Genomic DNA, 24769 nt, shown 5'->3' with positions numbered 1-24769 from the left:
CGAGAAGCAGGGGTCTTGGAAAGGGTGGGGGCAGTGTATTGCAAGTGAGTGTGCACAATAAAGAAGTTATTCCTTTGGAAGTGAGGTGGAGAGGGGCGGGTGCGGGGCGGGCGGTGAAAAGGGGTGTCGAATGAGTGCTCTGAGAAGCCAGGATGCAGGGAACATTGTAATGAGGTCACGACTGTCGCAGGCAAAAAGGAGCTGGACATCTGCTGGTGGGGGAAGGGGGAGCGTCCTGCATTTCTGTTTGGAGAAAGTCTCTTCCGGCATTCTTCAGCACCCCCTCCCCACCTCTCCCCATCCCCACACCTTTCAAACGCTACCAGGCCCTCGTCACGGGACAGCCCGTGTCCCTGCCTCTCCTCCGTGGTCCTGTCTGAAACCATGAGGATTGTTTCCAAGCTGACTCACACCACTAATGTCAGGGAGCCGTGTCACACGGCGCTGGGCTCTGCAAGCTGTTGCTTGCGCGGTCGCCACTGCCGCCGCCGCTCCCCCGCGGGTGCACCAGGGTCCGCTCTTTGGGCGGGGGCGGGGCGGGGCCGGGGCGCGGCCCGCCCCCTCGGCGCGCCGGCCCCGCCCCTCCCTCCCTCCCCCACGGACCGCAATGATTTAGAAGTTCAGGAATCCCACGTGACGTCACCGGGGGGGTGATGTAATGCACTCTAAATAGAATGTATTGTAATCTTTGCTCAGTCCAACGTGGTCCCTTCACCCGGGCTCCGCTCTTGCCTTCTCCACACTTGTTTGGTAAGTTCCTAAAAATACGGCTCGGCCACATCTGGGGCTTTTGCATTTAGACACTTTTGTTGCACTTGCCGCGGGAGCCATCTCGGGAGCGTACTTGTTTGCAGGGGTTGGTTCTCGGCAGCAGCCGCGAGGTTACTTGGTCCAGTGGGCAGGTCGCAGGGCAAGGAGTAGGGAAGATGCGATGCATTTTTTTTGGAGGGTGATCTGTGTTTGTAAACACTTTGGCGGACCAGAGGGAAGTCCGGCCTCAAATGCTGGTGGACTGTGGAATCGGCTGTGTCCTGAGGCTATCCCAGAGACCCCACGCCGTGTCCGTCCCGGAGCGCGTCTTGGTGGCCGCCGCGCCGTGCGACTGGAGGGATGCTAACGTGGAACGAGCGCCGTGTCCGCCCCGGCGTGCGTGCGTGTGTGGGAGCGCGCGTGCGTTTCCCTGACACGGGGAACAGTTATGAATCGGGGGTGTGTGTTTGCCTCCAGAGACCTGGCAAGGTGCGGAACCCTCCAGAAGTGCGGTCAAGCGGCGGCAGCGGCGGCGGCAGCGGAGACGGCGAGCCAGGAACCTCCCCCCGCGTCCCCAACTTCCCGGTGATGCGGCGGAACCCCCGGAGAAAGTTTGCAAACTTCCAGCGGGCGCGGCGAGGACGCCGGGTCACCTAGGGGGCGGACGGGCCGGCGGGCGCACGGGGGGCTAGCTCCCTCCCAGGTGCCAAGCCTGCTGCTGCCACCTCTTCCGCAGAGCTGCCCACCGCAGGTGGTGGGCGCGCGCGCCGGGGGAGGGGACATCGTCCTCGGAGGGCACTTGGCTTTCACTCCAGGCGCGGAAGGCTCGAGCGTGGCGAGGCTCTCCTCGCCTTCACTCCTCCAGCCGCCTCTTGCCTCTGTCCGGTTCTCGCTGGCATCATTACCTCTTCCCCGCCGCTGCCCCAAATGACAGCTCCCGCTTTTGCCGCGGCGGCGCGGTGGCAGTTCTCAGGACCCGGCGGCAGAGTCTTCCTCTCCAGCAGATTCTCCACGGAATCGCTTAAAACTTTTCAAGACGTTCTTAGAGGGGCAAGACGCACAAAGGAACCAAGGAGATGTTTTCTTCCGGCGGCTGCATCCCGCTTTTCCTTTGCTATAGATTTATTTCGAGGAGGTAGTGGGGAGGTATCTGGTAGATAAAGCCTCTGATCTAGCCCACCCCAACTTTCCCTGAACGAGTGCAGCCTCCACTTGAGGCTTGTTCAAGGCCAGGAACTGAAGTGGGCTGCTTGTAGATTTCGTTGTCAGAGTCCGCTGAGTGTTTGATTTTTATTTTTCCCTCCCTCTCTGACATGTGTCAAGGAATAAAGGCTGAATACAGGTCCATTACGTCATTCTGCAGGCCAGTAAGTGTTTGATTAACAGCTTCAGATACTCAAGGGTTGGGGGCTTAGAAGTGCTGACAAAGCAACAATGCTTTCCGCCCCCAGCCCCCAACGTACTAGTACAATCGCCAGTTCCCTGGGCATCTTTATTGCCCTCTCCTCCCGGACCCCTCCTTCTCCACCCCTTCTCCCGCCCACACTGTTATCACTCTGGCCCTGCCTCCGCCTTTTACTGCTTTCCCTGGGGAGATCACAGTCCCCGGAGTGAGGGTAAGAGCTTCTGGTGGCTGAGCGGAGCGCGGTGCCTGCTCAGCGCACACACAATCTGCCCTTTTCTATTATTTAAGAAAGGCACCAGCGAGCTCGCTTCTCCAGGGCAAAAATGCTCAACTCTGATAGAAAAGGCATCTCAGGAAATGTTTAGAGACATTATGATAATACAGTGTCCCTGTGGTGACTTAGGAAAACAACACACTCGCTGCAAGCAAAGTACTTAATTTTACATAGCGCCTTCCTCAGACCGGTTATCCGAAGAGGGATGATTGAGGATGCTGACTAAACCAAATTTAGCCAAAGGCTCAAGACTAAACGTTTCATTTCCAAAGTGAGGGAATGTGAGTCGTCGAACCCAAAGTACCATACAATAAATTGGTGCGTGTGTTTTAACCTTAAGCTTCTATATTTAAAGAGGAAGTTAAATACTAAGTCATTGAATTGAGTCAGAATCCACGTATCTGGCAGTTGAAATAAAAATACTGTGTGTGACATGTTTAAGGGGATAAAAGTAAAAAGAACTCGGGGATGGGGGCGCTGCAGTGTGCAGCAGAAATCAAACAAGAGATTTCCTAACAGGCTTTTGGATGGGGGGTGGGGGGTGCAGAAGATTTGAGTGCTCTCTGATTTGGAGTTGGTGAAAGCTAAATAAAGGAAAATTTATATTCTGAGTATGTGGGAATTTCTTGAAGAACACATGTTTTGTTATAATCAGATCTACTTTCTTCAGTGTGAAAGCCATGCTGTAGAGTAGGCATTTGTGAAACTCCTGTCTGGGGTCTAATTGACATCCTTCCCCAAGTTTGTGGCAGTATTTATTATTTATTCACATCTAGAGATGAAATAGTATAACCTCCACACAATACATGCGCATCTAAAATGTTAAACTCCTTGTTTGTGATGCATACATAGACCTAAAGGGGAAAATGGCCCGGGTCACCAGCACTGGAGAGTGTGATTAATGATCAGTGATTTAGTGATCAGTGATTAGTGGTTTTATTCAAACTGTTACCTCTGACCAGAAGCACACATCAGAGGATTAACAGGCTCTTTAGATAAATGCTCATTAGTGGAAGGGGAAAAGCAAAGATAATAGGCATGCACCCAGGGACAACTTTCGAAGAAAATCATTCCCCGTCTTCAGAATAATAAGCTCTATTAACAGAAAGCCCTTTTAATTTAAAACTTGCTTTTATCTTGTAAATCAAAGTTAGATGTAAAAGTTTGTAGTGCCATTATAACCTAAATTTTCCCATATCCACTAGATGTGGATTATCTCAGTAGCGATATTTTTTTTATTTAAATAAACAATTGGACCTTTAGAGCAGCTGAACTCTGACAAGTCCTTAAGTCCCAGGGTTTGAAGGTGTCCCCCCTTCTGGAATGGAGAGTGCAGCTTGCTAACTAGATGGCGCAGTGTTATTTGGTGTTCTGTGCTGTGTCGTGCAGGAGTCTGAAGGAGCAAGTAGCTGCTTGCGAGGTGTTCTTCAATACTTACAACAAAGTTGATTCTGTGTAAGGTTGGAGGCTAGACAGTTCTACAAGTTTTTAGTCACATTTTCCATGTCAGTTAAATCTGGGGAGTTCAAGGCTACTGGAAAAATTAGTCTCATTACTAAAAGAAATTTAGAGCCCGAAGGAGAGGAGGTACGGGAGTCCAGGAGGTACCCCTGGGCTGCAGAAGTGATTGTAAAATACCAGACCTGTTCTTTTTTTTTTTTTTCTTACTGAGAGCTAGTTTCACAGTCTTGAGGTCTGAACTATTGAGGCAATACTCAAAGCTTTATTTTCTTCCTAATCTTGCTGGGGAAAAAGAAGATACTAGAAAGAAAGGAAGAAAAAATTTGATTTGGTGTCTGCAGGAAGCAACACGTTGCTGATTTTATTCTACAGATAATGGTAAGGTGATGTTTATTACACTTATTAAGCAGAAAGGGAACTTTGTAGTTGGTTCCAGGAGAACGATCTTGTAGTTTCATAGGTGAGATTCACAAATGGAATTCTTACTTTACACTGACTTTTAATGTTGCTTTTGTAGTTTCCTGGGACTTGATAGCATTTTGTTGGAAGGTTTTGTGTGTGTGTGTGTGTGTGTGTGTGTGTGTGTGTGTGTGAATAAGACCATTATTTCCTGGGTAAAATAATGTTCATGAGCATGGGAAGTGCAGTGGGGAAGCTACAAAGCATGTGAAATAATATGCCAGGTAAGAATTCTCTTTTCCACAAGCTTTCCTGAGATTTTTATTTTTCAACTTTACTCAGACTAAACTTGTTTACTCAGTTGATATCTTCCAGCCAACTGGTTTTGACTGTAAATTGCTGATATCCATAAATTGCTTGTCAATCAGAAGTCAGTTGTGACCTTATATAGTTTATATATGAGCAGAGAGCTAATTAGAACATTCCCACAAAAAAGTGGAAACAGTGCCTTTATTTTTATATCTTTGTGATGTCGCAGCTTTTGTTCGAATAAGGGGTTAAGTGAATAGTAGTTTGTTAGATTTTCCCTGTATAGCTTTTCAATGACAGTAAGTTGAAGATTTTTGTTACGATTATTTGTTGCTATTATTTCCCACACCTGTGGATTCAAAACCAATCAGTTGTAGACTTTCCGTGGCTGTGTTCATACTAACGTCAGGTTCCTGCTCTCCTGATTTCTTGCTATAATTTGCTGTTTAGCAATGATGCACCACAATCCTATAGTGTTTCCTTAGCATTTCTTTGCTTCTGATTAAGCTGAAAATTATTTTGTGGGGGTGTGTGTGTGTGTGATGTTCACTGGATCACCAAGATGTGAATTTTGTGTCACATTTTGTAGTTGGTTTTCTTCTGGTTATGTTGTTAGATTAAAATTGGGGATTTGAGTGGACTTATTATTTTAGTCATCTTTTTTTCTTCTTCTTCTTCACTTCAAAGCAGTGCTGTTAGCCACAAAATTAATGTGATCATGGCTGGTGTTTCCCATCTATATGCTTCTTTTGCTTCTTCCAAATTGGATTTCTACAGCAATTTAAGATCTTTTTTTAGAGGCAGCTTTCTTGGATGAAGATGGAACAGTGATCTCAGTCAATTCATTATCTTGTCCAGTTTGACTACCAGCTGTATTATGGGAATCAACCAATGCTTTTATAAATTAGTATTTAAAAATTTAAATCTAGGACTATTTCTCTGAATCCTATTTAAGAAAATTACACAGTTGAGATAAGGTAATAAACTGGGGTGGGGGGGGACCAGCTCCAAATATTTAAATGTGAGAAAGAAGCACTTTTAGATATGCTAAACAGACTTAAAGAACCTTTTTGTGTTGCTATTTGTAAACTAAATAAGCTATCTACTTTATGGCATTGCTTTAAATAGAAACTCTGACACTTTAAAAATGACATCATGTTTAATGTTTTCACTAAAGAGTTCTTACATTTTGTAATTAGGGAAAAAAATGGGCATTTAGTGTTTTTTGAGGATCCATTAGTATTTCATTGTTGGGAATCACAAATCATGGATTTAATGTAAGAAAAGAGAAGAGAGAGAGAAGGCTTTTACAAGTGTCCAGGTAATACTGGTAGTACTGTTGCAGAAACAAAAGTAAAATTTTTTCAAGCTCTTACTGAGACTCTGGTACCTTCAAAATAAAACGCTAAAAGTTTAGGGTAAATTCCTGAATGTATAAGATGTTACAGTGACATTTCCATATTTCATTCCTCCAAGCTCACTCTGTTGCCCATTTATCTTTTCCGAGAAATAGATCAGAATCAACTTAACACTTTAAAAGTACATATTTTAGCTGCTTCCTTCTACTTCCTCAAGGTTCATATTTGTAATCTGTACCCTAAGGTTAACAAGGATTGAAAACTACCAGGTTGGCATTTGGCTTGAACTAAACTTAGTAAGAGTTCCTCTTGGCTTAGGGGTTCTGATGTGAAGTAGGCTTGTGTGATAGCATTAAGCAGAGCTGGAACTGGAGGGAGTCTTCTTATTGATAGAGCAAGCTCGTCACTTTGCAGAGGAAAATCTCGGGCCTGGTGGCTCTCCTGGCTCATCTAAGGCTGAGAGCTGGAGAGTGCCAAACGGAGCCTAGAAGCTGGGTCCCTGCCTCCAGGTTGGGTGGTCTTTCCGTGTGTCAGGCCGTAAATGCCCTTGTCCTGAAGGAAGCATAACCATGGCTTTGGATGCTTTGCTCTTTTCAAGCCTTTTGATCACTAACCTTTCAATGACAAATTTTTATCAGATCTTTTGAATGAATGCCCTGACCATAGAAACTATAGTTTCTTTTTTCTTTTTTTTATAAATTTATTTTTATTTACTTATTTTTGGCTGTATTGGGTCTTTGTTGCTGCGCGCGGGCTTTGTCTAGCTGCGGCGAGCAGGGGCTACTCTTCGTTGCGGTGCGTGGGCCTCTCATTGCCGTGGCTTCTCTTGTTGCAGAGGACGGGCTTTAGGCGTGAGGGCTTCAGTAGTTGTGGCACGTGAGCTCTAGAGCGCAGGCCCAGTAGCTGTGGCGCACGGGCTTAGCTGCTCTGCGGCATGTGGGATCTTCCTGGACCAGGGCTTGAACCCGTGTCGCCTGCATTGGCAGGCGGATTCTTAACCACTGCGCCACCAGGGAAGCCCAACCTATAGTTTCTATTCTGGTTATTTTTATATATCTGCAATGTTGATTTTTCTAATATTGGCCTCCTTAGTTGAAGGCCGCTCTTCTTCTTTACCAATACGATTAGACATGCCCTGTAAAACTACACCATTCAGATTTCATTTGAGACTAAAGGCCAGGCAAAACAAAAAATGGTCTATAGGACTGTCTCAGAATAAGGCAGTAACTTCCTTTACTTCCTGTCTTTTCTTTTTCATCTCTGAGGAAGGGATCCAAAAAATTCTTAAAGTTAAAATAAATAATATTTCTTTTTGTTGAATAGAGTAACAAGTGCTGTTTTCACGCTGGCAGATGCGCGTTTGCCTAGGATCCATCTGTAATATATTATCTTTCCAGGCTGGTGTATATGAGAGTGTTTAGAGGTGAATAAGGAATGAGTTGAGTCTGGAAGTATGCTGTTCGAGGTTTGAATGGCAAAACTTGACTAATCATAACTAATAGAATTCATGCATGCAACATAGGGGGCTCCAGAGCACCAAACATTTGATTTAAGATGATGTTTAGGTTTTGTTGTATTTAGGATGGAGCACAAGAATATCTCAGCAGAAATCTTGAATGCATCTACTGTGTGTGTTGTTTGGCCTGACCCACAGTTTTCCTTTCCAGCTCTTTGCATGAACACTTTAATATCAGAATTTAGGTCTCTTTTATTCTTTGATTACACTGAGGAGCCCCTGTGTTGCATGATTTCTCAAATATAACACATTTCAGCCAGTTTTATGCAGTTCTCTCTCTGCTGGCTTCCCAAGGGGGGAAAACCACACGAAACAAAAAACATCTTTGTTTTTGTTTGAATTCTGATTATTAGAAGAAATACATTTTATCTCCGTTTGCCAGATCTGGTGGGACCATTTTACTTTGTCAAAACAAGATTTTCTTCTTTAAGTCAACTATAATGCTGTTCGGCTTCTGAATGACCAGGTACTAATCCATGCACCAGAGGTAGAAGGCTTTGAGGATAAGTCAACTATAATGCTGTTCGGCTTCTGAATGACCAGGTACTAATCCATGCACCAGAGGTAGAAGGCTTTGAGGATAAAGACCACTTCTAGCAGGGTACCTAGGTATGACGAGGTGTGCCATTATGAAGAGCTGATTTGCCTCACTGCAATGACAGCATTGTCCACAAAAACATTGCCTTCTGGAAGGAAAGAAATATTATAGGCTCAGACTTCTAAATTTTGAGCAGGGGCTGATGCTGTGCTGAAGATGACCCTCAGAATGTTGAGGGTCTCCATGGTGATTTATTAAACTGCAGCAGTATAAAATATTCACAGGCTAGAACTTGACCATCTACATCTTAAAAACCTTAATAGTCCTCTTCACTTATTCTCTGTATTTTCCTTATGCTAATGTTTTTCTAGATTTATTTTTTTATTTTAATTTTTTAATTTTTTTAATTTTTGCGGTACGCGGGCCTCTCTCTGTTGTGGCCTCTCCCGTTGCGGAGCACAGGCTCCAGACGCACAGGCTCAGAGGCCATGGCTCACGGGCCCAGCCGCTCCGCGGCATGTGGGATCTTCCCGGACCGGGGCACGAACCCGTGTCTCCTGTATTGGCAGGCAGACTCTCAACCACTGCGCCACCAGGGAAGCCCTAGATTTATTTTTTAACATCCATTCTAGTTACTGTGCTTTCATGAGTAACCCTGCAATAACAAATCGCAAGTGTGTGCACAGCAGAGAGGGGATATTTTTCCATAAGCAAAATAGATTTCAATATCAAACCTTAGAAGAAACAATTAGCAAGACAAAAGAAAGAAAGGTTTGAAATCCGATTGGTGGCATGCCAGGCTCTGCCATTCCTAGCTCTGCAACAGTGTGGTTTAAGGCAACAGGAAAAGCCTGAGAGGCCAGAAGAGGGTATCCCCAAAGTGCTGCCTCGAACTCATTATGCTTCCCTGCCTCAGTTTCTTCATTTGTGATAAAGGAGTGTTGGTCTTGACCATCACTCTCCAACAGTGGGAGCCACAAATGCAAGCCACATATGTAATTTTAAATGTTCCGGTAGCCACATTAAAAATAGTTTAAAAAATCAAACAGGTGATGTTAATTTTAATAATTTTATTTAACCTAATATATCTGAAATATTATCATTTCAACATATAATCAATATAAAAATGTTGATGAGATACTTTATGATTTGGAGCGGGGGGGGGTACTAAGTCTTTGAAGTCTGGTGTGTGTTTATAATTACCCCACATTTCAATTTATAATTACCCCACATTTCAATTCGTTTCAAGTGTTCATAGCCACATGTACCAGTGACTATGGTGTCAGGCAATGTAAATCTATAGGCTGTATCAATGCTTCTAATCCAGGCAGCCCAACAGAACCACCTGTGGAGTTTATAAAAAAAAAATACTAATACCTTCCCTGTCCTGTCCATTTTGACTTACTTGGTTTGGGGTGGGGGCCTGGGCCTCTATATTTTTTAAAAGCTCCAGAAATGCTTCTGAAGTTTAGCCAGGGCTGAGAATTGCAATTCTAACTGATCACTAAGGAATCTTCTACTCTAATATTCCATGATTCTATTTAAGGAAAGGGATTGCAGTAAAGCATTCAGAGTTCAAAGGGCAACAAGCGGTTATTATTAGTGTGCTGCACTCTACAAAACATGTTTAAGAAAATGTAATTAATACAAATTAAAGTGTGCAGATTAAATATTTTAGAAGATAATTCTTGGTACCACAGATGAGCTCGGTTTTGTGTACGTTTCAGATATGGATTGTTTGCTTCCTGAGAAATCTTAATTTAGGATTTGGTTTGCACGCAGACTCTTCGAAACCCTCCGTTTTGGAAGAGGTCAAGATCACCACATTTCAGTTATTTTGCTAGCTTACTTCTTTGCCCCAGATACTACTTGCCTTTAGCTGGTTTTGGAGGGATGCTTTTACTCGGTTTGAGACATCTGGATCCCCTTGTGTTTCTTCCCTCTAAGCTTTTAAAAAGCTTCGTGTCAGACCAAACTTGCTGTCTGCTCATGTCAAGATGTTAGTTGTAACCCCCCCAGACTTAAAGTGTTCCTTCTATTTGTCATCCTTTAAATACTAGAGAATCAATATTTCTCAGTACACACCAGAATGTTTTCCTTTAATAATTTTTTGAACAATATACCAGCTTGCGCATTCAGTAAATGATGCGAAGAACCCCAAAATAAAAAATAATAATTTCCAAACTCCTCACCCATCTTTTTTTGAAGTCAACAAACAGCATTGTTTGTGGAGGAGAGGAGAGACCTCAGGGACAGTCCCTTGTGACTTCATGCTGCCGAGAGCCTCTGCATTCCCACATTCGTGAGTCATTTCACCCTGAACCTCTCTCCTTATCCCCTGCATAGCAGTCTGGTTCCAAGTACATGTCTCTCTAACCATGAGCTTTTTAAACGTGACTTTAAACCTTTTTTAGCTACAAAGCTACACGTTTCTCTACATTTTGTGGTGGTAATATTTGTGTTTTCTGTAATACCATTCATCGGGAGAATTTTAAGCTCCGTTCATTAACACACAGCTTTTTTTTTTTTATAAGTATTTTTTAAAAAATTTATTTAATTAATTAATTTATTTTTGGCTGTGTTGGGTCTTTGTTTCTGTGCAAGGGCTTTCTCTAGTTGCGGCAGGTGGGGGCCACTCTTAATCGCGGTGCGCGGGCCTCACACTATCGTGTCCTCTCTTGTTGCGGAGCACAGGCTCCAGACGCACAGGCTCAGTAGTTGTGGCTCACGGGCCTGGTGGCTCCGCAGGCATGTGGGATCTTTCACGGATCAGGGCTTGAACCATGTCCCCTGCATTGGCAGGCAGATTCTCAACCACTGAGCCACCAGGGAAGACCAACACACAGTTTTTTGTTTGTTTGTTTGTTTGTTTGTTTTCTGTACGCGGGCCACTCACTGTTGTGGCCTCTCCCGTTGCGGAGCGCAGGCTCAGCGGCCATGGCTCACGGGCCCAGCCGCTCCACGGCCTGTGGGATCTTCCCGGACCGGGGCATGAACCCGTGTCCCCTGCATCGGCAGGCGGACTCTCAACCACTGCGCCACCGGGGAAGCCCCACACAGCTTTAATTCCCATTTTATAGATGGAGAAGCTGAGAGACTGATACTGTGTTCGTTAATTAGAAGGTGATCAGTGTGAGCTAAAAGCTCGTGTTTATTAGTGCCTAAATATAAGCACTGCTCTGGATGGCTTCCAGGTGGGGAGTTCCCAGTTGTGTATATTATTGCATTTGTCTTTGAATTTATAAATAATGTTCTTTCTGATACTTTTCCATGCATTATTTTTGCATCAATGATTTCTCTGCTAACTCTTACTTCCCAGCTTCAGGCTACATGTACAGACCTGGGCTGATTAACAAATACATATGGGTATATCAACCTCTTAACATGGGATCTGCTCTAAAAGTTGCTGGAGACATCTGTTACAAACCTGTGTTTTTGGTGGTATCTAGGGAAACTTTCTTCAGGCTAGTTTGTGATTGACTGTTAGAGGACTTTGTGGAGAGACTATGAGATTAAAGATGTAAACTGTTAAACTCTTTTGGGTATTGAAAGGAAAGGGTTTTAGGTATTCATTTATTGAGCAAAATAGACTTTAGCCCTAGCTCTTGAATTGTCTTTAATAAAACATTTTAACTCTTGTTTTACCAGTGTCCTGTCTTCATACTTGACCTGGAGCCATGTGCTTTGGAGTATTCGGTTTTTGTTTTCTCCTAATAATGACTAGGGTTGGACTTAGTCATTTGCAGTCTCTGTCTACACCTCTGTATTTTCAGTGGATGAGATACAAGGTGGGATTAATAGTGTGATCTGTGACCAGTGCCAGGGAGGGGCCACTTTGGGTCCCTTTCTAAGCATTATACTAACGTTAAAGTAATTTTAATGACCACACATATATGTGGTTACGGTGGTTAAACTTGTATATAAACAAAAACCTTAGCCGGTGAAGACCAGGATGTTATTGGCATATATACTTGTAAATGTGATTATCATCTTTTTTAGGATGCCCATGGATAAATTGTTCCTCCTTTTGAGCAATTGATTTAGATACACATATTGGTGACTAAAAGATATTGCTAGATTAAAAAAATTGAAGCCATCTTTTAAGACACTCTTCTTTTCTAATAAGGCCTGCCTAAGCTCACATTGTTTACAATTTCATCTTCCAGCTTTGTGAAGCCAGATGACTAACAACCACCATTCTAGTGCTGTGTTGGTGGATGTCATCAAAGATGATGGTGCACAGTGTTTTGGCACCACGAAGCAGCGTGTAATTTGAAATTGTACTTTTTGCTAAATACCCATGCTAATCTTCAAACCATTCAAAACATTAAAAAACAAAACAAAACAGTGATCCCTTCCCATTGGATGGAGGTAGTTCTGGCAGAGAAGCACAAGTATTTTTTTCATGTGCCTCAGAAGCACTCAGAAAAATCAGGGAAGGAAAAAAATTACACATAATTGCTTGATATGCCCTTTTGGGAGGGACATTCTTAAGACAGGCAGATTAACCCTTTAACTCAAGATTCATTTTTACCCTTTCCAGGAAATATGCTTTTTTTTTTTTTTTAAATTCCTGAAGCAAAAAAACTGTAGTATCTTTAAAAGGAAGGCTGTAAATGGATGCTTAATCTTTATTTAACATTTAGCAGATATTTTAGGAGATATATTTAGGAACTCTTATATTCCTTTACATAGTTCTTGTTATTTAAGAACTATGATTTTATTTAAGAACTATGTACTTAAGAACTATGTATTTTATTATTGAAAAATAGAGGGTTCTGGAGATTGGTTGCACGACAGTGTGAATATACTGAACACTACTGAACTGTGTACTTGAAAATCGTTAACACAGTAAATTTTGCTATGTGTATTTTACCATGATTTAAACAAAAAGGAGGGATAAGGTTTGCTTGTACCCATTCCCAGGATAGAGAAACAGAAGGCATAGACCACTTGTTCTAAGTTAGGTATAGCAGCTTTAGTGTCTTAATGGGAGGAACAGAAATCTAAAGAGGACTTCTGTACTTCAGGCCAATGCAGAGAGGTGACAGATGTGCGATGTGATTCTGACATATTGGAAAATCCAGGGAGGACAATAATTAGATACGCGGCTCAGATTGTCTCTTTTCTGGAGACTGGCTCGGATCTGGATGCATCCTGTATATAGAAAGCTGTATCATTTAGTTTGAAAATCACACACCATTTGGCATTATTTAAATATCTCTCTTTGTATTGACTTGATTGCCTTTCTCAGTGCAAGGATATGTTCAACTAAGAGCAATGAAAAAACAGAGCCTTTGGTTTCTGTAAGGGAATAGAAACCCACACCTCTCCTCCCCTTCCCCCCTTTCCTTCCTTCCTGCCTTTATCAGCTATTTACCGAGCATCTATTACCTGCCAGGTACTAGGGATACATGATCGAAACCCAACGCAGTCCCTCTCCTCCCAAATCTTAACCGGTAGGAGAGACACCAAATAGGTCCTTGCAACAGAAAGTTGTGGGAGGGTGAGGGGATGCAGGTCTGGAGGCAGAAAGCCCAGTGAGGGTTCTAGTGTGGTTGTCCAGACAAGAGGTGATAGTGGCTTGGGCTGGGATGGTGCCAGATTCAAAAGCCATTTAAGAAATAGGATCAATATGACTGGAGAATTGATTAACCATTCGATAAGGGAAGGGAGAGGGGTTTATTCATTCTAAGGGAAGAGGGAGCCAGGCAGGAGAAGCCTGACCCAGTAATGAAGTCTGGACTGTCCTTTGTGGTGGTAGAGGAGGGGAGGGTTTCTGGCCCGGTGCCCCATGGGCTTGTGTCAGAGTCCTTGGAAGAGAACAAAAAATAACTGTGAACAAAAACTCAAAGAGCCACTATAACTAAAAGCTGTAGTGCAGGTGTTGGGTTGCAAGGCAGTGCAGCTTTGGCGTTTGTGTCAGAGAGAGGGGCCTCACCCCTCAAGACAACCACAGCTCTGGCACTCAGGGGGAGTCCAGTGCATGGCCAGGTATATTAGTTTGCTAGGCCTGTGTAACAAAGTACCATAAACTGGGTGGCTTAAACGATAGAAATTTATTCTCTCACAGTTCTGGAGGCTACAAGTCCAAAATCAAGATGTCAGCAGGATTGGTTCCTTCGGAGGGCTGTGTGGGAAAATTGTTCCAAGTCTCTCTCTTCGGCTTGTGGATGGCTGTCTTCGTGTCCAAATTTCCCCTTTTTATAAAGATGCCTATCATATTGGAGTAGGGCCCACCCTGAAGAGCTCACTTTACTTTGACTACCTCTGTAAAGACTTTATCTCCTATTAAAGTCACATTCTAGGGTACTGGAGATTTGGGGGACACAATTCAGCCCATAACAGTAAGTATGCCCATCAAGAAGGTAGCACCCAGGGCAAGTAGTACTGGGACCCTAAGGGAGCTGGCAGGTTGGGAGTTGTGGGAATCATAACCAGACATTTTTTTAGCACATGTTTAAAATAGACTTCTGATGGACCCCCAGAAAAACTTAGAACAAGCCTTCAGAGATGGGGGTCTATACATTACCAGGAATGGACAAAGTCAACAAAACAAGTCCATACTTTAAAATAGGTGTATATATATTACACTGATGAATGAATTTGCTGATGTGGCCATTGTCCTTGGTTTGGCCTTGAATTTGTCTTCAGAGTTTGTGAAAGAGCAATGCCAAAAGGGCAGCACCAACTTTTAACCTTGAGAACAAAGAATGAAATACAACTGTAGTTTGTCACCCTGCCAGGCTTAACAACCGTTGTTTTGATGTGTTAATATTTACAGACAAGGACAAAAGCCACCAGTTCCCATAAGCAACAGACACATCAAGTTGAACATAGGTGTTTCAATGCAGGAAGAGAAGTAATTCTGCTTTTCTAATTGTTGATGGCCAATTTATGCCTATGCGCTACCTCTGTTTTACACAATGAAAGCACAGAAGACAAAATTTCGTGTTTTAAAAACATATCATCCTAAAAAGACAAATAACCAATTTAAAAATGGGCAAAGGATCATCTGAATAGACAGTTCTACAAAGAAGATATACAAGTGGCCAGTAAGCACATGAAAAGATGTTCAACGTCACTAGCTATCAGGGAAATGCAAACCAAAACCACAGTGAGGGCTTCCCTGGTGGCGCAGTGGTTGAGAGTCCGCCTGCTGATTCAGGGGACGCGGGTTCGTGCCCCGGTCTGGGAAGATCCCACATGCCGTGGAGCGGCTGGGCCTGTGAGCCATGGCCGCTGAGCCTGCGCATCCGGAGCCTGTGCTCCGCGACAGGAGAGGCCACAACAGTGACAGGCCCGCGTACCGCAAAAAAAAAAAAAAAAAAACAAACACAGTGAGATTACCACTTCACACCCACTAGGATGACTATAATGAAAATGACAGACAATAGCAAGTGTTGATGAGGATGTGGAGAACTGGGAGCCCTCATACGTTGCTGGTGGGATTGTCAGGTGGTACAGTCACTTTGAAAAACAGTCTGGCAATTCCTCAAAAAATTAAACATAAACCTTATGATCTACCAATTCCACTCCTTGGTATACACCCAAGAGAAATGAAAACATATGTCCACACAAAAACTTGTACATAAATGTTCAGAGCAGGGTTATTCATAATAGGCAAAACATGGAAATAACCCAAAGTCCATCAACTGATGAGTAGATAAACAAAATGTGGTATATCTATATGTTGGAAAATTATTTGGTCATAAAAAGAAATGAAGTAATGCTATGTACTACAACATGCATGGATCTTGAAAACATTGTGCTGAGAAACAAAACCCAGACACAAAGGGCTCTATATTGTATGACTCATTTATATGAAAGGTCCAGAATAGCCAAATCTATGGAGACAGAAGGTAGATTAGTGGTTGCCTAGGGCTGAGGGTGGGGCTGGGGACTCGGGGGTGACTACTGAGGGAAGTGGGTTTTCTTCTTTTTTATACATTTATTTATTTTGTTTATTTATTTTTGGCTGCATTGGGTCTTCGTTGCTGCGGGTGGGCTTTCTCCAGTTGCAGCGAATGGGGGCTACTCTTCGTTGAGGTGCATGGGCTTCTCATTGTGGTGGCTTCTCATTGTGGAACACGGGCTCTAGGCACGTGGACTTCAGTAGTTGTGGTGCGTGGGCTCAGTAGTTGTGGCTCGCGGGCTCAGTAGTTATGGCTCACAGGCTCTAGAGTGCAGGCTCAGTAGTTGTGGTGCATGGGCTTAGTTGCTCTGTGGCATGTGGGATCTTCCTGGACCAGGGCTCGAACCCATGTCCCCTGCATTGGCAGGTGGATTCTTAACCACTGTGCCACCAGGGAAGCCCTGTTTTCTTCTTGAGTTGATGAAAATGTTCTAAAATTTATTGTGGTGATAGTTGCACAAACCTGTAAATGAATATTCTAAGGCCATTGAATTGTAAACTTTAAGTGGGTGAATTGTATGATATGTGAATTTTATATCTCTATAAGCTGTTAAAAAGAGATAACACATCATGGAGAAAAATACAGGATGCTAAAGTTAGTTAGACTATATGCCAACTACGGTATTTTGATCCAACAATTTCTCTACATATTTGGGATATATAAAGATGAGCTGTGGAGAAAGGTAGGTAAGAGCATTACAGACCTTGGTAATAGGAACAGTCAACTACTAAAAATCTTACAGCGTATGCCATGTGTCTCCAGCCCATGCCTCTCTCCCGGGCCATGAATCCTGACTTCTAGCTTCACCTTGACCATTTTTTCCTAGATGGGCTGCTGCTGTTCCTTAATTTTCAAATTGTTCAGACATGATCTAATCCTCATACCATTTCTCCTTCTGACATACCCATTTCAGTGGGGGCCAAAATCATCCTCTGAGCCCCCAGCTTGAACCTTCATGACAGTTGCTGACTTTGCCTTTTCCCTTGGCCATCATGAACATGTCACTGCCCATTCTTCTAGGTCCCACATGAACCGTGTCCTGTGATCCTTACCCTTCTGCCCTGTCTTTCTTCTCCACCAGTTCCTTCTCTGAACTGAGAATTAAGGGGAACAGAATGATTTATTGAGTCTTTACTGAACCTACTCTTTCGATCTACCATGTCATCCTTCCTAACAAACCTACCTAGGAGCTGGAGTTATCCTTTTTATAGATGAGGAAAGCGAGGCCCAGAGGTTGACTGACAAGCCAGATAATGTGACAAAACCAGTAAATGGAGGCGTTGGAGTTTGGAACCATTTTGTTTGGTCCCTGAGCTCAGACTCTTTCCATTCTGGCTACTAAATGAATTTTTCTACTTCATGGCTCTGAATTTCTCATTTCCCTGCTCAAGAGCCTTTACAAGCATTTGTTTTAAGACCTCTAGGCTAACGCCAGCCACCATCCCGGTGGGTATACGCCATATTCAAGCCAGACCCATAATTAACTCTTATTTGTGTTGAGTGCCTCTCTGCCATGTTCAGACTCTCATCTTCCCTGGAACACCTGTTCTTGTCTCCTAACCCCTCACTTGTGGAAACACTCATCTCCAGATCTCTCAAACCAAAAACTGAATGCAAAATTAATTAATTCCTTTGTGCTTTGTTAATATTTTTCTTGGGACTAAAAAAAGTCATATTGTGGTTATTTTGAGGTTTGTCATAAATTCCTTCTCCTGGATCATCAGCTCCATCACAGCAGGAATTGCCTTTTGCTCAGTTTTGATTTCCCTCACAGAACCTAACATATAGTCCCTTACACAGAGTCGCTGGTTAATTAACCCTGAGTGAATTGATTATCAGGATACTCAAACATTGTTCTTTGTCATGAATTTCCTGTTACCAGCATGACATGTTTGATGTCTGGTGAGTGTTCCTGGGAGGACCAGCCTAGGGCGATTCTTTAAGTGTATTGATGGACGTTCCCATAGCTTAAAAACTATTGTAATAGCATTTTAGAACTCCAAAAATGGGGCGAGATGAGTAAATCACATTGGTTTTCACAACCCTAGGGAATAACTGATTTTTTCATTTGTCCAGAGATGAACGTAATTTTTAAACAGTTTCAATCAGAACATAGACACATTTAAAAATTCTGCTTCCTTCACTTAAAATTATACCACAGACATTTTTTTCATGTTGCTACATAGTTTTCAAAACTATGATTATGCGTCATATTCCATTGAGTTGCTGTACCATAATTTCTTAACCATCCCCTATTGTTTGACATTTAAGTTTGCTGTGGAATTTTTTTTTTTTTTATGATTATAAAAAACACATGACCAATCTTTTGGCAAGAGGAATATGTACTCTGAAGAAGACCTTCATCTCCTTCCCCTTATGCTGGTTGAAAAATCTTCCTTTAGAGTTGAGCCTAGGCAAGATTATGACTGAGTCAAGGTTTGTCTTGGGCACCCTCGCATTCTTTTTATTCCTTTTATTTCTGCCCCCCTTTCTCTCAGCACATTCTGTTCCACCACAGTGCCTGTCACAGAACCTCAGGGCTATCTTCCTCCCCCAGACCCTGACCTGTCTACCATAAACCCTACCCTTCTTCTCCCTCCTCCTGACCAGTCTTCTCTCTCCTTCTCTTGTTTCTCCAGAACCTCGATCTTAGTAAAATATTAGACATAATCAGTTTCCTAGGAGTTTGTAATTTTATGTGATCTGGAGATGGCCATGTGGTAGCCCAAAAAAGTACATCATTAACTGTGTACCTTTGCCCTCTTTTGCTAGAACTCTCCCAGGTTCTATGGGTATGGCAGGGCATCAACAGACAACATCTCTATACAACTAGAGAGGCATCATACAGCAGTTAAGTGCCAAAAAGAAAGATGAAGCCAGGGAAATGGATACAGTGTGCTCTTTCATCTTTCCAGATGGAGTAGGTGAGAAGGTGACTGAGAAGGTGACTTCTGAGAAGGTGACTTATAAGTAGAGAGCTTTTGAAATGAGGGAGCAATTCCTGTGGAGATCTGGAGAAAGAGCTTTTGGGCAAAGGGAGCTGCTCATACTAAGGCCCTGGTGTGAAAGCAGGGATGGAGACAGTAAGGAGGTGGGTGGCCACATCATGTAGGGGCTTGCAGACCATGCTATGAACATTGGATATTAATCTCAGCAATAAAGGAAGCCATTGGAGAGTTTTGAGAAGAGAATTCATCACTTCTAAAGACCTCCATTGTTATGGTTGAAGAACAGACTGTATAGGGGGTAGGGGGGCAATGGGGAGACCTGTTAGGAGGAAGAGACCATGGCGGCTTGGAGTAGATGATTTTGAGAAGGAGTTTGGCTAATGGCTAATTTTGAAGGTAAAGGCTGAAATGATTTGCTGACAGATTGGGTGTGGGGATAAGCAAGAAGTCAGGGAGGGTGCTAAGGTTTTTGACCTGAGACACTGGGAGGATAGAGTTGCCATCAACAGATGGGATGTGGAAGGTTTGGTGGGAAAGACAAAGAACTTGATTTGGGGCATGTTATGTGTGAGGAGGCTTCCAGTAGACAGTGGGATGCTGCCACTTAGGGAAGGGTTTGGGGCTGCAGAGGCAAGATCACAGTCTTTGGCATCATCTAGGCCAGCCTCATCTCACAGCACACAGCCCCAATCACAGTGGAATTTCAGGTGCTTGAAAGCACCAAGCCTTTGTCAGCTGCGGGGTCTTTGCATATGCTGTGCCCTCTGTCTAGACAATTACAGCCTGGATAACTGCTACTTTCCCCTGGTTCCCTACTCTAAATTCGGTCCCCCTATTAAATTCTCAAGCTACCCTGAATTTTTCCTTCATTCATTTACTGTTTTCAAATGTATATTCCTTTAAGTGATTTTTAATTTTTAAAACTTTAAAATCCATATGTCCCAGTAGAATCTAAATTCTGAAACGTCAGGGGTCATGCATGATTGGTTCATCACCATTTTTCCAACATCTAGTGCTGGCACATTGCAGATACTTCTTCAATATTTGCTAAATGAGTGTATGACTGTTATTAATTTATTACCTTATATGTGATACGTTGCAGTTCCTCCGTTTTGTAATCATATAGTATAGTTCCAAGGGTAATCGTACCTAATGATTTTCTTATCTTCTTAAAACGTAGACTAATTTATTATTTCATGGCTCCATGTGTTTTTTGTGAACAAACACTTTTTTATTAGGTAACAGTGAGTAGAGGCTGGACTGTGGTTGAAGACTGAATGGATCACTTGACTGTGAAACTTTGAAAAGAAAAGGAATTTAAGGCTTACATAAACCTCCCAATCAAAATCCCCCCACCTCCTGTTTCCTTATCAGCAGTTTTGTTGCATTTCTATGGAATCCTCTATCTGGCATCGCCTGAGATTATTTTATCATGACCTTTGACAAGACCTATTACTTCCTACTCACCATGTTTATTGGGGGACAGAGGCCAGGCATGGCGGGGGAGGGGTGGGAGCGTTGTGGGGGAGTGATGGGGGTCTGGGTCGGCTGATGACCTTCTTTGGTGGCTCTTGGAAAGGTCCGTTGTCTCCAGCCTCATCCTGGAAGATTATAGGAAATGATATAATCATTTGTGAGGGAAGAGGTCTGATTTACCGAGAAAGGGTTGTTTGCTTTGAGTTTCTGTTTTTGGTGGTGTCGACCTATATGAAAAACAGAATTAAATTAGAGGTTTTTCTCTTTACTGTCTTTAAAGCTAGAGTGAGCTTTCAGAGGAGGCTGTGTTGTTTGGGAAACACAGATACTGGTTCCATGAATCGATACTGGTGTGTGACACAGTTATATGTAGAAACTGATTGGTAGATTGATTGATTGATGTATGTCAATTGGAGAACTTCATGAAAAAAGTCACCGTCTTTATAGAGAACATTGTTGTGGGAGAGACCCACTCAACAAATATATGTTGAGTGCTAGACATTGGGGAGAAGCGGTGAACAAGGTAGAGAAGGTCCTTGCTTTCGTGGAAGTCATGAAATCTACTGAGTCTCAGTCTCCTTCTCTGTAAGATAGAGATCATAATCATACCTACTTCATAAACTTTTCAAGAGTAGCAAATGCCTCTGAATGTGAAAACACCAGCTGGATTTAAAAATGCTATATACGTTATGAGTGGCTATTATGATCAATGTACCAAATATAGTTATTATTCCCTTTGAGAATAAATCCTGATTAATTATTTCTAGTTCTGAATATCCTATATCCCCATGCGACCTGATTTTATCCTTATAATTTGGGGAGCTAAGCTTCCTTTCATTACAATCCTAATGATAAGAAAAGAAAATGCCAAGTATATAGTTGTATTAGTTAGCTATTGCTGTGTATCAAATGAGCCCCCCCCCCCCACCAACATATCTTTATTAAGTCAGAGTTTCTGTGGGTCAGGAGTCTGGCTGTGGCTTAGCTGGGTCCTCTGGCTCAGGGTCTCACAAGGCTGTAATCAAGATGTTGGCCAGATCTGCAGCCATCCTGAGCCTCAACTAAGGGAGGATATACTTCTAAACTCACATGGCTGTTGCAGGCCTCAAGTTCCACGTGCAAGCTTTTTTGTATGGCTGTTGGCAGGGTAAGAGTAAGCAAGGTTCTAAGAGGGAGAAAGTGAGAGATGGAAGTCACAGTCCTTTTGGTAATTTAACTGCAGAGACACAATATCCCATTAAATTTGCCATATTCTTTTTTTTTTAATGTTTATTTATTTATTTATTTTTGGCTGTGCCATGCAGCTTGCGGGATCTTAGTTCCCCGAGCAGGGATTGAACCCAGGCCCCTGGCAGTGAAAGCACTGAGTCCTAACCATTGGACCTCCAGGGAATTCCCACATTTGCCATATTCTGTTTGTTAGAAACAAGTCAATAGGCCCAGCCGGTATTCAGGGGAGGAGATTACACACATGTATATCATAAGATTGGGATAATTAGGAGACATCTCAAAGACTGTCCGATATAGCAGTACTTGTAAATAATACTATGAGTTGATGCTGTAGTTATGGCATTAATAATGTTACACTTTTTGAAATGAAAGAAATAAGAGAAATAAGCACCATGACTTCCTTAAGACACAATAATTAGGACAGACAAGGGAGGTTGATGTTGGAAACGTCTAGATTTTGAATTGTGACCAATAAAGAATCCTGGTTCATTCTTTTGTTTCTGCCTTTGGCTCATGCTTGGACATTTATAACCTCTGTATTTTTCAGGAAAGCATTTGAAAGGTACCTTCTAAATATTGGAGGTAAACAAAGGTCAGTCTTTTCTAAGCAAGAATACCAAATTAAAAATAGGTTAATTTTAATTTGCCATTTCACAGGATTGTTAAGTCACGTGTTCACTTGATTACTTTTTTGAAAAAATTAACTTTATTGAAGTACAGTTGACTTACAATGTTGTGTTAATTTCTGCTATACAGCAAAGTGATTCAGTTACATATATATACATTCTTTTTCATATTTTTTTCCATTATGGTTTATCACAGGATATTGAATATTGCTCCCTGTGCTGTACAGTAGGACCTTGCTGTTTATCCATGCTATAAAAATAGTTTGTATCTGCTAGTCCCAGACTCCCAATCCATCCCTCCCCGACTCTCCCTCCCACTTGGCAACCACAAGTCTGTTCTCTATGTCTGTGAGTCTTTCTGTTTTGTAGTTAAGTTCATTTGTGTCATACTTTAGAGTCCACATATAAGTGATATCATATAATATTTGTCTTTCTCAGTCTGACTTACTTCACTTAGTATGATAGTCTCTAGGTCCATCCATGTACCTGCAAATGGCACTATTTCATTCTTTTTTATGGCTGAATAGTAGTCCATTGTATATATATACCACATCTTCTTTATTCATTCATCTGTTGATGGACATTTAAGTTGTTTCCATTGTTCACTTGATTACTTTTAACCCCGACCTGAAAACAAGCTAGTCTAATCATTTGGAGGTCATAGGAAAGAATATTCTCTTAAGATACAGAGGAGACCTAGTGCTATGGGAATGAGTTTGCCAGGGTTGAGAAAAAGCAAAAAAGACCAGTATGTCCAGAGTGTAGTGGGCAAGGGATTAAATGCTACAAGATGACGCTGGAGGTGAGGTGTATTAAGCCAGGTTAGGAGTTTAGATTTCAATCTAAATGCAGTGGAGAGCCATTGCAGGTTTTGGGGTGACTGCAAGCAGCAATGATTTTTTCTGTGTATGTGATTCTAATTGCATTTGTTATTGCATTGAGCTGTTTTTCAAAGAAAGATTCTGAAATCTATTAACTAAAGCCATGCTTGGGCAAAGATAAAACAAGCACTGAAACTTTATAATAGGATGTTTGAATTAGGCAATTCATTTAACACAGAGGTGAAGTGTTGTGTATTTCGACCAGCCAATGGCAAAAGCAATGTGGTAGATGCATTTGGAATGAGGTCCTCGTATCATAGGGATTCCTAGTATTACATTAGTTTCACGTGACAGGACTTACAAGAAATTCATTCAGAAAAACATCCAGTGTAGGAGTCTTTTTGGCATGTTCTGTGCATATTTTCTCAAACAAGCCGCAATCATTTTTCGGTTGTGTCATTTATGGCTGGTGCCTGTATGTAGTCCTGGAGCTCTTTTCTAAGCCGGCAGGCACTGAGGCAGCTTGGCAGTGTCATGTGGGCTTGTAAAATTAGAGCACACCATTTAAAATAGTGGTCTTGGTAAATTCTCTTTCCTCCAAATTCCCTCTGAAGCTGACCTTGTGAGAAAAATACCCCGAAGAGGAACAATAGGGCATCTCTTTTTCCTGCAAGGGTAACTAGGAAAGGAAAGTTCCAAAGTTTTAACACTGGAAATCGGCCAATCCTAATGCTAAAGTCTACTTGCTGGTGTGTTCCTTTCTGAGTCAAGATGAATTTTAGCTGGCTTGAACAAAAATGTGAAAAAATGCCAGCTAAATCTGAAGTTCAAGGATTCTCTTGGCTTTTTTTTTCTTTAATTTTAGAGATAAATGTACTGTTTTCTGATTTAAGAAAAAAACTCATAGAAAATACAGAAACATGTAAAGAAGAAAATTCTAACCAAAGACAATCACTGTTGGTGATTTTGATGTATATCCTTCATATAATCTATGTCTATCCATCCATATCGTGTAGCTATAATTCATAGAGTGTTTGCAGTTTTGTGTTTGGATTTGTTTTCTGTTTAACGTTATTTTATGATCATTTCCACAAGTTCATGATGTATGTTTTGAAAATATGATTTTAATGACTGTATAATCTTCTATTTGTCATAATTTACTTAAGTCATTCTGCTTATTATTAGATGCTTAGTCCATTTTGAATTTTTCTTTGGTAATGCATACGTTTTGATGACCCTTCTTTCACGTAACTCTTCATCTACATCTCTCATTTTTCCAAAGGAATTAATCCAACAAATGGATTTTGATACATTTTATTAAATTGCTTTCAAACAGCCTGTACCAATTGCCTCATCATCATCAAGGCTATGCCGAGTGCCTGTCAAACGTGACCTCTAACCAGGATTTAGGTAGTCACTAAAAGAGAGATATTTGCCAATTTGTTAGGTCAAAATTGTTTTAATTTGCTTTTATTTGATTAAAAGGGACGTTGAACGTTATATCCATTTATTTACTGGCAGTTTGTCAATTGTCTGTTCATGTCTGTCTATGCCATTTGGCCGTTTTAGAAAGTTTATTTTTTCTTTTTTTTTGATGGGGGTGATTTTTAACGTCTTTATTGAATTTGTTACAATATTGCTTCCGTTTTATGTTTTGGTTTTTGGGCTGCGAGGCATGTGGGATCTTAGCTCCCCGACCAGGGATCGAACCCTCACCCCCTGCATTGGAAGGCGAAGTCCTA

The 24769-nt window shown here is 42.2% G+C and overlaps 1 protein-coding gene across 4 annotated transcripts in view; it reads left to right on the top strand.

The window, feature by feature from the left end:
* Positions 1 to 704: 704 nt before the first annotated feature.
* CREB5 (cAMP responsive element binding protein 5) overlaps positions 705 to 24769 on the top strand; it is a 410470-nt gene continuing 386405 nt past the window's right edge. For 3 of the 4 annotated variants that reach the window (XM_082661374.1, XM_082661372.1, XM_082661375.1), the window contains exon 1: positions 705 to 750. The gene's annotated coding sequence lies outside the window, so the exon portion shown is untranslated. Of the gene's footprint in view, positions 751 to 10276; positions 10313 to 24769 lie in introns of those variants that run through there. The other variant, XM_082661373.1, reaches the window with a different exon arrangement.

This window comes from Grampus griseus (genome assembly GCF_964374135.1).
Source record: "Grampus griseus genome assembly, chromosome: 9".
NCBI classification, from domain to species: Eukaryota; Metazoa; Chordata; class Mammalia; order Artiodactyla; family Delphinidae; genus Grampus; species Grampus griseus.
The sequence above is the reverse complement of the archived record's forward strand: the minus strand, read 5'-3'. Positions and strand labels throughout refer to the sequence as shown.